Below are 16883 nucleotides of genomic sequence, written 5' to 3'. Positions count from 1 at the left end.
GCCTTCCAGTTTGAAAACCCCTCCAGCCCCTTGAATTTGTTATTTCAAAACATTGGTTTTTGTTTGTACAAATGTACGGGTACATATGAAGTTTTGTTACATGTATATAATGCATAGTGATCAAGTCAGGACATTTACAGTGTCCATCAGAGTCTTGTATAACCTTTCCCAGGTGAATCTGGTGTGTCAGAGGAAGGAGGCCTGGTCAGGCAGTACGCTACCTCGGACATCTTTTCTTGATAAATGAGCAATTCGATCATATCCAGCACAATGTCTGACCACTGTCAGGCCTCAATCAGTGGGCAGACGAAGCCCCCAGAAGAGACTGGACATGAGCCCTGTTACACTATTGAACATTCGACTAGTGTCCCTCTGAGTAGATATCACATATTTATGTTTGGTTAGTTTGTGGGACACACTTTGGAAACAGCTGTAGTTTGCTGTTTTGAACACTGGTAACAGAAAGCATTTTCTTTTTTCTTTTTTTTTTTTTTTTGCATTTTTGGCCAGGGCTGGGTTTGAACCCGCCACCTCCGGCATAGGGGGCCGGCGCCCTACCCTTTTGTGCCACAGACGCCACCCAACAGAAAGCATCTTAAGTTTGGAACAAACACTACTAAAAACATCACGCAAAGGCCCATGGGGTGACCCCCAAGTACCAGCAACGTGAACATCTGTGGGTTTGCTGCTTTGTCAGTGCAATGGGCACTCCCTCGGGTACATAGCGAGATGCTAGGTCATGTGACACTGTAAGTGGCTTGGATTTCCTGACTGTTCATGAAGACGCTTGGGAAATGCTGAAGGCATCTTCTGAGGCGTTGACTGCACCCTAGTGCCTGGCGTGACAATGTGTGTGATGTAACTACCACATATGAGGGTTTGTAGGGGATATATAGAATATGTTTCAGACCTCGAAAATGTCTGTGTGATTAATAAATGTACAGATACGTTAAGCAATTGAGGCAGCTCCTTCTCTGATGCCCTTGGATATGGGCAAGAGCACTGACTTTTTTTTGAGAGTCTCACTCTGGCATCCTGCATAGAATGCTAGGGCATCATAGCTCACAGCAAACTCAAACTCTTGGGCTCATGGGATTTGGGCTCATGGGATCCTCCTGCCTCAGCCTCCTGAATAGCTAGAAATATAGGCACCCATCACAACACCCAGCTAGTTTTATCTATTTTTTAGTAGAGAGAGGGTCTTGCTCTTAGCTCAGGCTGGTCTTGAACTCTTGAGCTCAAGCAATCCACCTGCCTCAGCCTCCTGGAGTCCTGGGATTGCTGGTGTGAGCCACCGTGCGTGCAATGGCCAACTATAGCTCTGACTTTAAAACTCTCTGTTCCCTTGGTTTACTTTCTCGTATTCTCAAATCCCCCTCCGATCCCTATCCTGAATTCTTCTCTCCTCTCCAGGAAGTTCTGGGTCCCTAAACAGCCTGAAGACCAGCCCAGCTGCTCTGTTGTCCACCCGGCAGAGGAAGTGAGGTTGGGGCTGCAGCGTCCTCTGCGGAGAGCGCAGCATTCCTCTGGCGCTGGGGCTTTCACAGCCTTTTACAGTCATTAGTAAACTGACACACGTCCCTGTGAGGCTCGTCCCCCCCCTCCAGAGAGGCTCCGTGGGGATTAGCTACTGACTAAGGTCACCGGGGGCAGAGTCTCACCCCAGCCCCCTCCTCAGGCGGCTTCAGAGACACATATTTGGCGAAGGTGCTCTTGTCAGTGGAAACTGCAAGCCTTCTCTAACGTGACTTACGCCTGAATCGGGGATCCTACATGTTATCTCTTTCCTTGATAGTTAAGTGAGGGATGTGGGGCAACCATGGTGCAGAGAGGCTGTGAAACATAGAACCCTGGTCCCGGCCCACCGGCCACCTCCCAGCCAGGCCCTGTCCCCAGCCACCACCTTTAATGCCACTGAACTTAATGACAATTTTCTATGCTCTCCTATTGTTCACGGTGCAGACTTTTGTATGGAAAGGACAGGGGGACATTGGGTTGATGGGCACATTGCATGGTCTTCGGACACTCCCCTGAGCTCAGGGTATTTCTCCGTGAACCCTGTGTTAACCCCAGAGTCCACCTTCTGGAGGAACTCACGGGGCTCTCCCATCATCAAGCCTCAGCTCCATGTCTCAGCTCTGTAAGGTCTGATCTGAGTGAACAGTGAAATGTTTGCTTCTTCTATGGAATGAAATTGTTACACTAGAAAAACTTCAGAGGCTGCTCTGGCTGAAACATCTCATTTAAACCCACGGGTCCCCGATCCCAGGTTCTGTGACCTTCCTTCCATGCCATCCTGCTAACAGCATCCTCTATGCTGGTAGCCTTCAAAGAAACACACAGTGACCACCTTAGTTCCAGAGACCTTCTCCGGGAGGTAGGTGACAACTCCTTGTCCCTTAAAACAGCACCTGTGGGGTTTAGCTGGGGAGCTAGAGAACCCCCTGAAAATAACAATTCTTCCTGGTAGAATTCCCAACAAACACCAAAGCACTATGAAAGGGGCTTATTTTGGGCTCAGTGCCCATAGTTCAGTGGTTAGGGCACTAGCCACATACACTGGAGCTGGCGGGTTCAAACCCAGCCTGGGCCTCCCAAACAACAATGATAACTACTAAAAAAAAAAAATAGCTGGGCATTGTGGTGGGTGCCTGTAGTCCCAGCTACTTGGGTGGCTGAGGCAAGAGAATCGTTTAAGCCTAAGAGTTTGAGGTTGCTGTGAGCTGTGATGCCACAGCACTCTACCGAGGGCAACATAGTAAGATCCTGTCTCCAAAAAAAAGGGGAGTGGACTTATTTTGATCTGGAATATTCTTCTCTTTTCCATTCCTTGCTGAAAGTAAATAGAGCAAAAAGAAATGAGATAATCCCTGGTATCTTGCGGCCTCACAAATGCCCGTATCTGCTTTCAGCCAAAGGGGAAAAAGCCCAGGAGAGAAAAGTCCCACCCCGTGTGCCCCAGACCCGCATCCCCAACACAGCCTGGAGAAGATTATCTGAACAGGTGAGCTTTAAAAAAGAGGAAATCTCCATTACAAAAAATTCCATCTCCTTGTAATTTTACATTATGCTGAATACTTGCTGTTTCCTTGGCTCATACTTGGTGCTCAAGGAGATAAGGCAGGAGGCAGCCGTCCCACTCTGGAAGGGATGGAGCTCCACTCCGGAGGGAGCTACAAGCTAATGAAAGGAAAGGGTGCAGACAACCAAGAGCTAGAATGAAGTTACAAGTTCAAGTTCAGGGTCAGCTCTGTAGCCTGGCATCCCGCTGAAGCAGACTTGCTCATCTCCAAGCTCAGAGCGTCTATACCCATGTCTCTCTTTATACTTTCATGGTATCTCTTAGACCTCATCACATTGCCCGGAGGAGCTAGTTCAACCCTCAAGCACCCCCATCTTCATGCTCCTGACAGGACTAGAATAGTCAGAGGTCAAAGTATACAGCTGGAATCCCCCTTAGGATTAGCCTAAGGATTAGCACAGGCCTTTGTACGTGGTTGACCTGATTATAACGCACAGCGGTATATCCAACTAAGGAATCAGCGGTATTCTGACGTGTGGCCTCTGGTGGGCAGGACACCAGAATTCAGGCCAGCTCTTGAAAGAGCTGTTTAATCCTTTGGGCTTCAGATTTATCAAACCCTTTGTAAGGATTCAAAGGCCAAAGGGTTTGCTACCTGCCCTTATTCCACTCGGCAATTCTTGCAGCATGTGAAGATTGCTCTGCCGCCCTCTTCCTCCCACCCCAGACTCCTGCCTTCCAAGTTTCTCCAGGCTCTGTGACATGGACTATGGTTCCTGTCACCTGGTTCCATGGTCTATACGACTCCAAGTGCCCTTCCAATTTGTCAATATTCTTCTGCTCTCAAGCTGAACCCATACCTGTGTCTTATTTCACATGAACTGCTAGCCGGCTGCATCCCTCCCATTCTATATTTGTGTCCTTTTACAGTTCAGCTCCGGAAATTTCTAATACTTCTTCCCCTCTACGGCTCTGTGGGCAGCCAACCTTAAGAGCAGCAAGGCTAAAGGAACTCAGGTAAAGATGCCACCCTCTTATGCATGTTTCCTGTCTTTTCTTCTCTGGTTCTTGAATGAAGCTTTTTGTATCATCGGATTAGAGAAGTAAAAAGAACCTACCCATGTTTGCCCAATGCTGAGACTCTCTTATTCCAAATAGTAAGACGTGGGGGGAGGCGTATCATCCGTACAGAATCTACTATTCCTTCCTTCTCTTTCTTTCTTTCTCTTTCAGCTTGAGCTGTATTTGGTTTGGGGGTAAAATGAGAGACTGTGGAGTTGGTTTCTGACAACCTAATCCTTTGAGGGCCCCTGAATCATGTTGTAACTGGGATTATATAAAAAGAAAAATGCAGAGTTGGAGGGAAGGTGGTTCTGATTCCAGCTCTGTTAAATTTTTAATGCTGCTGGAGGACGGCTAAATTGATTGGGGGAGACAGAATTTGTATTCCTGGTGCTATACGTGTACGGATAAGCATTCAGAGCCTCTAAACTACTAAAGTGATCTTTCATTCCGAAGGTGGGAGAGGCTCTTATATTAATAAAGAATGCTGAAGTGTGATCTCAGAATGAGCGAGGGTTGGCAACTGAAGGCCTGTCAAGGGTGGCACCATGAGCTGCCTGTCAGAGCACCAAGACAACCTCATAAACCAAACCCTCCCCCCTCCCTGCCCCTGTCTGGCATGAAGGAGCAGTGCCACCATGAGAATTAGCCACTTCTGAGAAAGAGTTCTTCAACCCCCAGACTCTCCCGCTGTGGCTCTAACCTCACCTAGAACGGCCACATCTCCTGAGCCTTTCCCATCCATCCCTGTGTGAGGAATGAGGCAATAACTAAGAAGAAAACCCCTTTGGGAGCAGGACACAGGGACTGCAAGGACAAGACAGGGCAGAGGAGGAGGTCGCAGATGGAGGAGCCCCGTGTGGAAACGCCCCGGGGCGGGACCTGCAGCTTACTCACGACCAATGCCCAGCATGGGGTCTCATCCCATATCTAATGTGCTTTGGGGAGAGACTTGACTAAAAGAAAATGGGAATGTAATAAAGACTCCATTTTTTCCCAGCAGTCATCTGGTACGGTGACAGAGGGGCGGCTGCCATTCATTCCTCTGGACTCTACGGAAAGGGCATCATTTTCACCCATCTCTGCCCTGCACCTACCCCATCGCCATTACCCAAACCACCTCCTGTTCCCAAACTATCCCCCACTCAATGACGCCCCCTTCCATGACCACCGTCAACAAGGGACAAACGTAAAAGACACCAGGCTCCCCCCCCGCCTCCCTTTCCCAACAAATCCAATCCTGGTGGTTCCACACCAACACCTCTTTCCAGCTCTGTACCCACCCCTACCGCCTGCATTCAGGCCCCCGTCATTTCTTTTCTTTTTTCTAAATAAGTGTTATTCTATTTGACATTTACAACATGATGTTATATTAAGGATCACATAGATGATACAGTGGCCACTGGAGTGGCACGGATGAATACACTCTCATCCCGTATCATCTCACAGTTACTTTTATTGGTGGCACACAGCAGCTAACATCTACTTATTTAACAAACATCTCTAATACAATGCAGTCGTATCTGCTTTAGTCTCATACGTCTCTTCTTGCCTGAATGACCCCTAGCTGTCTGCCCCGCCTCTATCCCCTACACGGGATCCATGCTCCATGCTCTGGCCTTGGGGAAAGACAAGTTCAGTCAATATTCCCCCTCAAGACTTTCAGTCCGTGCCTACCTGCCCCCAACACCACTGCATTCTGTCGACTGGAGTCCTTGGCCTGAGACTCCCTTGACATCCCTCCAAGCCTTAGGGCTTTTTATATCCCCAGGAGCCCTATTGCAGGTTCTGCAACCCACAGCTCTCCCTTCTTTCACATGCAAAGGGGGAGTGTGTTCCTTCCCTGGGATTCTGTGCCCTCCTTTCCTGCCCAGGTAACACCTTCAATCAGCCTGGGCATCACCCACTCTGAGAAATTATCCAAGATTCTACTTTGATTCCCAGGCAGAGTTGGGTGCACTTCCTATTAATTTCACACAGCCCTCTTGTAAACAGACATGCTCTTAGGCTACTTTTGGTTTTCTCATCTGTCTCTCTAGCTGGAGAGCATGGGGACTGGGACACACGACTCTTCCTACAGAACCCAGTCTATTACGTGGAAGATGGTTTATAAATGTTTCTGAAGGGCATCTGTAATGCCAGAAAGTTCTTCCTAAGGGCTTTAGTTGTCCAATCATTCATGTATTCCTTGAGTCGTTCTGTAGGCCTCCTCTACATTGGACGTCAGATCAATCATGTCAGAGGTTAACCCTAAGGAAACCAGCGTTCTTGGTTTCTCCTTGGCTTGTCTTGAAGAAACCAAAAATGACAACACATAGTGTCTTGCCTACCACACATCCCCATCCCAGAGCAAGGGTTTTGTAGATAAATAAAAAGTCTCAACTTGTTATTTCTCTGGAGAGCAGGCATTGCCACCTTGGAGAAAGCAAACCAGTTCTTAATTCTACGGCTTTGGGAGCCCAGCCTAGAAGATGACTCTCCTTTCCAGAAACCCTTCTGATCCAGAGGAAGCCAATGAGCTCTTGGCTTCACCTTCCCCAGTTACAAGGCCTTGTGAGGGATGGGCCCAGAGTCCCACTCCAATTAGACCCCGTTTGACTAGGAAATGGAATTCCTAATCGCATTCCTAAATCTCCAACTGACGAGACACTTATAACTACATTAGAAGGGAAATGCTCTTTGCTGTGTGCCTTCACTCAAGATAATTGTACAGTGATAACACTGCTGAGGGCCTGAGGCCCTTCCCAAAATGACAGAACAGAACCATGACTCATAAAGTAAAGGAAATAGTGGTTCCCTCCTAGAGCCTCCAAACACAAGGGAAATAAATAGAGCCTTAACTGAAAGATGAATATATCTCACAGAGCTCTTGGGTTTTGGGACTCTGGGAGCTCCAAAATCTCATGCTAAATTGGCGGTGACTGCCTCAGCTTTTCCTTATCTCTGCAAAATGAGGCCAGCAAGGGCGTGGCTTTAATCCAAACTTCAACAAGGGCTGCAGACCCCTGGGAGGCTGGGGGGTCACTGCAAATCATCCAGGAATCCAAACACACACCAGAAACTAGGACTTGCACAGATGTACTTTCCTACATCCCAAATGCTTGTGGTCCTCGCCATCATCACCACTTCATCATCTCATCACGGTCATCACGGATACCCTTGATGGGATGCTTACCACATGCCATGCACTTTCCAGACCTGACCTAGACATTAGCTTCTTTAATCCTCACAACCACCCAGTGAGGCACATTACCATTATTGTTCCTATTTTACAGATGAGAAAACTGAGGGACAGAGAGGTCAAGTAACTTACCCAAGGTCATGCAGCTAGAAAGAGGTGGAGCTGCATTTCAGGGCAAGCATTCGGACTCCAGCTTGCTTTGCAACTACCATTTTATGCGGCTTCCTCCAATTTCTCAATGAACATTATTAAAAGTATCCCCATAAGCATGTTGGAAGCCTGAACATTTTTTAATATTTTTTATATTCAACAGGGGACCTCTTTTGGTTTGATGAGCCTAAACCACTCAGAGATTAACCGCTAACTGGGATAAATAAAAGATTGTGAGAGGTAGGTCTTGACAAAACATCCTTCCTATGATGTCCACAAGTCACCTGTTGGAGATCCCTTCCATGGATTTAAAGGTGGTCCTCCTTGTGAGGTTCTTATAAAACACAAATACTCCTAAAAGGACAATCTTAAGAAGTCACAAAAAAAAAAAAAAAAAGAAGAAGAAGAAGAAGAAGAAGTCACTAATATCTTAGTATAAATGAGGTTTCCAGATCATTCCTTCATTATCAAAAAAAATAAAAAATAAAAAAAATCAAGGGCATTAGAAGGATAGTATTGGACGTAGAGGATCAGGGAGTGGGGAAAAGAAAAGACAGGTGGCCTGAAAGGATGGAAACAGACCACTTTGAGAGGTGGTCAGTTGAAAATGAAGTTGGCCTACTACACAGTTTTGCCTAGAGCTGGCCAAGAGGCACCCATCAATACCACAAAGAGTGACATTTTTGGTGAAATATTTTAAATCAGGTAAGGGCTAAATCATTATTTCTATAAATATTAACCTCATCACCTTTAGAAATGAAAATTATGCCACTAAGCACAGGACTAAGGAGATCTGCAATTTTACCTGAGGTAGCAGAGCTTGTCTAGAAATGCATTAATGAATGTCCTCTGAAGACAGACTATGAAAAAGAGTGACTCATTTCAGATGCCACCCCACTGAGCTGGCTCTGTCCCCTTTTTATCACTGACTGATGAATAACAGAATGCTGACTAGATTCTATTACTTTTGCAAAGCCCACTCTTCCTTTAAGCTCCTGCAGTGGCCTCTCCAATTCCACATTTTGCTAAAACAAGATGGCTGTCTTCACTAATGCCCCCTTCTTGTCAGATTTGCACACTAGAACTATGCAATAAGTTAGGTGTCGTTTTCCAGTTCCAGTAAAAAGGCTGGAAAGCCCAAGTGGAGTCTTGGCTTAAAGGACATATGTACAACACACCAGTCCTCAGAATAGAAATGTTTCTGTGTTCCAGAAAGTTCCAGGCTGCTGAGACAGCTAGCCAAGGCACTGTTGACCACTGCCTTGAACATCTCATCTGATCTTTGTTGGATCAAAGAGGGGGACAAAGGAACCCCTGGTGCATCTGGGTACTGATGCATGAGAGTAAGACTTACTGGAGCCAGGTGAGTAATGGGGGTCTGCTAAGCCACAGACCCAGGGTAAAAAATTTCACCCTGCTTATTCTGCCTCAGGCACAGACCCCAATCCTGGGGTTTGGGCAAGCTTTCTGAAATCTTTTAGTAACTTGGTGCTCCAAATTGTACCAGAAATGCACATCATTCATAGGCCAGCAAAGCTATTCACAAATGAGGCCAATCCTCCACAATTTTAACACAAATTAATTAAAAGAAACCAGAATAAAAATAAGTACGATTGAAAATAAAATGGAAATACTAGGTCCTCCTCTTTCTCGACGTCCTTCTTTTCCCTGAGCTGATACTCCAGCCCAGGACAAAGTAGTGTTTATAGCATTTAAAGGGAAAAAACCACACACACACACACACACACACATACATACATATATCCTCTGTATAGCTGGCTCCCCAAATGAAAATCAAAAATAGATGCTACTTCCCTATTTTTTCTGATTTGGAAATTATTTGGCATTTTTAGAAATTAATTTTTCCAGGCAATTAAACTAGTAATTTGATATCACCGTCTTATTATATAGAACACCGAATGCTGAAATGACACAGAACCTCATTTTCATTTATTATTTTTGCCAATTTAGTGCTCATAAATAGGTGTTGGGTGATGGTGCCCGAGACTAGAATCTTCCTTGCTGCTGGGAGGGAGTCTGAGAAGCAGTTGAATGAGCTGGAGTCCAGGCCTGTTCCAGCTGAGATGACCAGCAGGGACAGCAGGATCAAGCCCCCCAGACTACAGTCCTTTATTCTCTGCTCCAGAATCCTGGTTGGCCCACCCAGCTGAACATGATAAATGGCGCCACCACTGGACGGAATCCGCCCCCTCACTTCCCAGTGGCCACCTGTTATTTCTATGATGCCTCTGTCCAAGGAATTTTTAAATTCTTTCCAATCATCCAACTCAGTTCTCCAGCCCTTTTAGACAAAGAGTGATCACTGAGAACTGGAAATTCACTTGGGAAGGAGAGAGGACACCCACAGAGCAAAGATGAGGGAGTTTTTACTTCTGTGCTGCTAAGGGTGTATTATTGCTGTGTTCTACCAAGGAAATAATGAGGTGGAAGACGACTTTTGTTTGGCTCCATGTGTTCCTAGGAAGAAATGAAAGCAACATGCGTTTCCCTCATCTTATGGACGAAGGAGATGCATCAGTTTGGCACGTGCACCCAGAGAGGAACAGGCAAGGTCAAGAGTAACATTTAGGCTTTGTCAGAAAGGATGCCTTTCTTTAATCATTTTTTAAAAACACGAACACACTGAAGTGTATTCAAAGAGGACTCTGTTAATAATTACACCAGGACAATAAGGTCTATAAACCAGGACTGTCCAGGGCACACGGGAACACGGGCTCACCCTATGAATATGGTGATTTTACCAAGTGGCTGGACAGTCATTAGATTGAGGACACTTATAAATCATAGCTTCCCCGGCCTGCCAGGTTCACTCCTTCCTGCAGACTTTGCTAATACCTCCCCACCCTCCATGCCTAGATATCCTCCTCCAACTGCCCTTCGATGTAACTCCTATACTTTATTTAAAACCCAGTGAATGTTCATCTTTCCCACAGGGCCCACTTTAACTCATTCTGCTTCTTCCCCTTTCTGGATTCCCTCAGTATTTTCTTTGTCTGTTACATCAAATAACGTAGCTCAGAACTACAGAATGCCTTGGACTTTTTCCTGCTTATTCTGTAAGTATGAGGTTCTTTTCCCAATTAGGCTTTAAGTTCCTGGAAGGCTGGGAACTGTCTCATTTTATTTCTCGTGCATCCTCTCTAGGACAGCCTCACACCATATTCAGGGTGACAGGACAGGAAAGCAAACTGCAGAGACCACCTAGTTCAGATACAGGTCGAGAATCTGATCTCTAAAAGAAAAGTGCCTACTCGAAGACCCACAGCCTGGAGGAGGGTCCCCTGTTCTGTACATCCATGGGACAGTGTGCACATCATAGCACAGGACACACGGTGCTGTGGTATTTCTTGACTGTAATGCCTGGGCTGTCATGCCCTGTTTACTTAGCTGTCCATCTTTGAGCCTCGAAAGCCCCGGAGAACAACGACTCTACGGGCTAAGATTAGTCACTGTGTCCTCAATGGCTGAGACATCCTAGACTCTCAGTAAACAGTGGCTCAGGGAATGACTGAAGGAATGAATGAAAGCATGGCTTTCCTTAAGGTAATAATAGAGGCAGTTACTGGATTTAATTGAACTTCTAAGACGTAGTCAGGAGAGAAGAGAGGGAATCTGGTCTTCCCTGGACAAGTCATCGGAAGCAGGCTGGGGCAGCTGATTCCTGCTTTCTGCTTGCCTCCCAGACTCGCTGGTGGAACTCACTTCCACTGACCTTCCAGTTCCACACCATACTGAGAAAAAAAGATACCAAATGAATTCAAAGTCAGGGCAACTAATTGGGGTCTTGACTCTTCACTGAGTCTCTATATCACCAACAGCACGACATTGTGCTGGGGACCTCTGATTTCCCCGTTAGTAGTAGGAGAAGGCTGGTCCCCAGCGCTGTGGGCGTCCCTTCTAGCCCCAGTGCCCTTGGCTCCGAAGCCACTCACTGAGCACCCCTCTGGGTGAATGCTGGTCCCCAGGCAGGACACATCCTGCAGGGCTGGAAGCTCAAAGACCCCTCTCTTGGTCTCAGTCAGGGACCAACAGCTTAGCAGACAGAGCTTCTGATTCTCCCTTCAGCTGCTAGGAAACCGAGCCTCCCAGCAGCACATTAGGTTACAGATTAAACAGATGGGATGCAGATTTGAAACCTCTTAAAGGTTGGGGCTTTTCCTTTTTTTCCTACAGGCTGCTGTCAAGGTGTGTTAGTATCTCTTTATTTAAACAAGCTCCTCAGTCTTAATATACAGAACTTGGACTTGAAAAAAAAAAAAAGAAGTGAGTGGAATAAATAATCTATCATGCTAGCAACATAATTACAAGAACATATGTTATCTGGAACTAGCTATATTCTAATCATATTAAGGGTGTGTGTGGGAGCGAAAAGGATGGCAGGAGAGTCTCAAAATAGTTCAGGCGGAGGAAGAGCGATGTCGGGCTATGTGGGAACCCAAATTGCTTTCCTGGAGCTCCAGGGCAGCGTCCACAGCCTCCCGGAGGGCTGCGCTGGCGGTTTCCTGCTGCTCGATCTATCCCCCGAGTCTGGACCGCCAGCGGCATCTCGCCACTCAGTGGCCCTTCCTTAGGTCCAGAGAGACAGGTCCTACCCTGCTTGGTCAGGTGAATCTCTGACAACCAGAGGTACAGGTTCAGGGAGAAAAACCCCACAGGGCAAGAACAATGGGTCTCAATTCTCATAAATGCCTCATGCCCCCAGACACTAAAGAAAAGAAAAATCTATCTATTTCAAAGGCTGTCAGTGAGGGAATCATCTGGGTGGACATGTCACATCACTTCCCACCTGCAGATTGGACCCACCATTCAAGGGTGTTCTGGGGAGAGCACCCCCAGTCACCTCCAGCGTCACCCCAGCCCCTCTCTCCGGGGAGCCTTCAGGGGCCAGCCCACATCCCTCCCTCTGCACAGAAGGCCCTCCCAGCTCCCTGCAGCAATTGGGGTACCCTAGTTATTTGCTGCGACAGCACCCGCAGATCTGGAGGACACTAACACTCACTGCACTTTAATTATGCGATGGCTGTCTTCTCCCTCCACCGAGGTGCCTAATTTGTTCACCATGGTGACTGCAGCTGGCTGGGGACCTGGGGGCCCAGTGTTGAGGACAGAGGAGCCAGTCTGCAAGCCAGATCAGAGAAGGTTTGTGGACGAGGCACCGAGTGTACCCAAGAAAGGCAGGACAGCGTGGGCTGCAGTGAACGGGAGAAACCAGGGCAGGCTTCCCTCCGCAGGAGGTCAAGGTGTGCTTTAGGAAGTTCATTCTGGGATTACAAGAAGGGCCTGTTTGGCTGGGAGACCATTACATGGGCCACGGTGAGAGATGGCTACCTAAATGAGGTTGGGGGCCTAGGGAGTAGAGGAGAGAGAAGCTCCAGAAATATTTTATGTGTAGCAGTTATATATTTTGTGAGCCTCTAAGCATTTTAGGGGTTGGGGAGTGAGACCTAAAAAACTAAGGACCTAAGGAGAAATTTCAGAAACAATTACCAATATGTCAAATGTCTATTCTCATGCACAGGAACATATGAAAATGAGAAGAGATTTTTATAAAAATAGTTTTAAATGCTGTTATTTTAACACATTTTCTATGTATTTTTTTTTTTTTTACATATACATGTGCTTATTTGGTTTCCACTTTTTGCCTTCACAAAATTAAAAAGACTTAAAATTTAACAACAATAACAATGTTTGAGATAAGGACTAGAAACAGAAACCTCGTAAAGAAAGATAAATACATTCAGAAAAGAAATCAGACGATTGCTACAATGAAATATTGAGCAATAATAATAATAATATAAAAAAAGTAACAGTCACATTGTCAGATAAGAGTATGTCTATCATAGAATGCTTTGACTTTGAGGTTCAGTATGGAGTCATCAGTTAACTTATTTTTCTTCTCCAAAGTCTCAAAAATAGACAACTAATATTTATAAATAAAAATAAGATAATTTCAAAAAACAGATCATGCCAAATCTTACAGACAATACATTTTCTATATTTTTATGTAGCCTATCGATGTTTTTTAAAAGGAGAAGACTAGGGCTCAGTGCCTGTGGTTCAAGAGGCTGAGGCGCCAGCCACATACACCTTAGGTGGCGGGTTCGAATCCAGCCCGGGCCCACCAAGCAACAATGACGGCTGCAACCAAAAAAATAGCCGGGCGTTGTGGTGGGCACCTGTGGTCCCAGTTACTTGGGAGGCTGGGGCAGGAGACTCGCTTGAGCCCAGGAATTGGAGGTTGCTGTGAGCAGTGAAGCCATGGCACTCTACCCAGGGGGACAGCTTGAGGCTGTGTCTCAAAAAAAATAAAAAAAATAAAATAAAGGAGAAGACTAGGAAAGAAGGAAGTAGGAGTCATCTTGGGAGAGTCCCCCTCTTATGTTTTCAATAGCTCCATCCACTGCCATGTTCAAGGGTGTATCTCCCCAGCTACGTTGTCTAGGTGGGCACCTCTGACAGCCCTCACCCTGGCAGCCTTTAAGCGCTACCTTCTGTGTTTGGTGAGTATAGGTAAAGAATTGAGGTCTCAATATACCTCTTTTTCCTCCCAAATAAGAACAGTACCAAATGGGCAGGGCAAGGGGGTCAGCACACAGATGGGGTGGCGGCCATCCCGGGATGGGTTCTCCCGGGCAGGTGGTACCACCGTGACAGGGACATTTCAATCCTCACCTATTCTGCAATCCTCATGGAATTTTCATGTGTCAATGCTAATGTTTAAATAGTATTTTTCTCATGATGCCAACCGATCTAATCTGAATGACCCGAACTATTAAGTCAGCAGCACTGATCTAGAAAACACGACCTCTGTGCTTATCACAAGGAAACATTGGTCAATCAGTGGAGGAACCAGACTGGCACATTGTCCACTGCTGTGCAGTCACCAGTGTCCACTCTGATAGACTGGAGATATCTGGCAAGGGCCACATTTAATGCTGTGCCTTACAGGGCTGCTTTAGGAACACAGGACGGAGGGGTCAGACATGCACATCAAGAAACACCCCCTTCACTGTTTGAAAGGAAGACGGCCATGGGAACTGTGTGTCAGGCTGCCTTCCCGCCTCCTGACACCTCACCTCTTCACTAAAACTGCTATTTTCCCTCCCAGGGCAAATCTTTCTGCCCTGCAGATGAAGAGGATGATACTCTGCATGAGATAACAGAGGATATTCTGCAAAATACCTTCACACACACATCCTTACAAGAGTCTCACCAAACCAACAGAGGCTCTAAAATCCATTAGGGAGTTCTTGGCCCTGTTGGGACAATCGCCATCTAAAGATGGTGAAGTGACTTTGTGTGGCATCCCAACCTAGTTCAGAGTTGGAGACCTTTTCCATGCCCTGATGGGCAGCCTCTTCACTGCTTCTCCCTGCCTCCCATCCCCACCACCTATGGAACACGAGTATTTGGCTTGGTGCTCAAATTTGGACGTATGAATATACGCATGTATTTTTTTGAGATAGAGTCTTGCTCTGTTACCTAGGCTAAAGCTCACTGCTGACATCATAGCTCACTGCACTCTTGAACTCCTGGGCTTAAGCAATCCTTCCATGTTAGCCTCCTGAGTAGCTAGAACTACAGACACCTGGCTAAATTTTGTATTTTTTGCAGAGACAGGGTCTCGCTATGTTGCCCAGGCTACTCTTGAATTCCTGTCCTCAAACGATCCTCTGACCTCAGCCTCCAAAAGTGGTAGGCTAACAGGTGTGAGTCACCGTGCCCAGCCCCCTTGAATTATGTAACCACACCCAAGGCTGGACAAGATATTGAGGGGACCAAGGCACAATTGCAAAGACCAACTCCAGCCTTGTTAGTTGAGCCAAATAAGATGCTGTTTAAACTCAAGGCTTGTCCTGTAATGCACAGAGTGCCTTCAGCCAAAGAGGGACCCAGAGGCGAGTACGGAAGGGGAGATAGAACCCAAATGGTCAGGCGTCCTTCCACAGCCCGTGGAGAGAGTGGGTCTGTATAAGGGTCACATCTCTCTGCTTCCTGTCTTTCTCACGAACTCCCTGGTCAGATATGGACCGTGCACAGCGACTAGGGCTCACCAGAGATGTTGCCGTGATTTCTAACCAAAGAGAAGCTGATGGCTACAGTCCCTTGCTGAACACATCCCAGACAGAGACTCACACCTGGATTCAGCCCGTCCCGCTCCCTCAGAGCCTCATGGCACTAACAGCCCCTTCGCCCCAGAGCAGGAAAAGGTAAAAGTAAATAAACGCCGCCTTAATCTTTCCAGTAGATTGGAACAATCTGAACGGACCTGTAATTCCATCCAGACACGGAGGGAGAATAATTTCTGAAGCTTTGCTAAACATCGCTGCACCTCCACTCATTACGATTTCCCCAGCATTTTCCCCCCTCCTGCTCCTTTCTCCATCTGCACTTTATTCAATGAACACATCTGCATTCCTTCTCTCTCTCTTTTTTTGGCCAGAAACTCTATACAACCTTATCACTGACACCTCTCTGCAGTTTCAAATTCCAACTTTGTGCCAAATCCCCATTTCCTGCTGCTTAATTTCCATTCATTTACTCTTGTTTTTGCTTCTTCTGCCCTTCCCAGCATGGACCAACTCCAGCCCAGCTTCTTCTAATTTTTTAAGGAAGGCTCCCCATTGAGTGCTATTGGAATCTGAGCCTCTGCTTCATGCCAGGGACCGGCCATTGTTTACACTACCTAACGACAGTTGCCAGCAGAACTGCCTCTCCCTTTCTTTGTCTCCCTCCCCAAGTGTGTACACTAAGGCCCAAGAGAACTTTTCCCCACATATGGTGACCCAGTAGGTCTGGTTTTATTATTCCTTCAGTCGAATCTGAAGTAGCCTCTTTCCATTTTTCTTTCTGGTCAGGAAAAATAAAATGGAGTCTGAAAGTTTTGTTTACCCTCCTCGAAGTGGCATGATCAGGGCTGCTTAGGCTAAACTACTGTCAGGACTGGGAGCCCCAACAAGTTGGGGCTCAGTAAATGGGTGAGGACAAAGCAGGGGGAAAGAGCTGAGGCTGAACTGTTTGTAGAGCCAAAGCAATGGCCACTCCGATTTCCTAGGCTCAGGGATGTCTCCGATGTGTTGGGTTGCTCTATGGACCAAGACAGCAACCTAGGATCGGTTTTACTCTGGCTTCTGGGGGATAAAGCAGGACAACTAATCTTTAAAAATATCCTTTTACAAGCAAATGAATCACAGTGTTTTTCTACCATTTTTTCTTCCCACAGTGGGTTTGGTTCTAGTCTGTTGTGGGGTTTTTGCTAAATCCACAACTCAGTAGTCAGCTCTGTCCTGATCATAGTCACTTGGCTGGAACCACAAATATCTGTGCCCCAGGTCCTGACATGTCCGCCCCTGAGTTCTGTCTCCCTGTCCTTTCCCTCTGGGTTTCATTACTCAGAATTAAATCTTCCTAGTCCCGTCTAAAACACGGCTAACAACGCCCCCAAAC

The 16883-nt window shown here is 46.6% G+C and overlaps 1 protein-coding gene across 5 annotated transcripts in view; it reads right to left on the bottom strand.

Moving 5' to 3' along the window:
- EBF2 (early B cell factor 2) overlaps positions 1–16883 on the bottom strand; it is a 192527-nt gene that overhangs the window by 89977 nt on the left and 85667 nt on the right. The gene's annotated exons all lie outside the window — the stretch shown is intronic.

The sequence above is a fragment of the Otolemur garnettii genome, unplaced genomic scaffold (genome assembly GCF_000181295.1).
Source record: "Otolemur garnettii isolate 467f Iridium unplaced genomic scaffold, OtoGar3 scaffold00074, whole genome shotgun sequence".
Taxonomy (NCBI): domain Eukaryota; kingdom Metazoa; phylum Chordata; class Mammalia; order Primates; family Galagidae; genus Otolemur; species Otolemur garnettii.
This window is presented reverse-complemented; position numbering and strand designations above follow the sequence as displayed.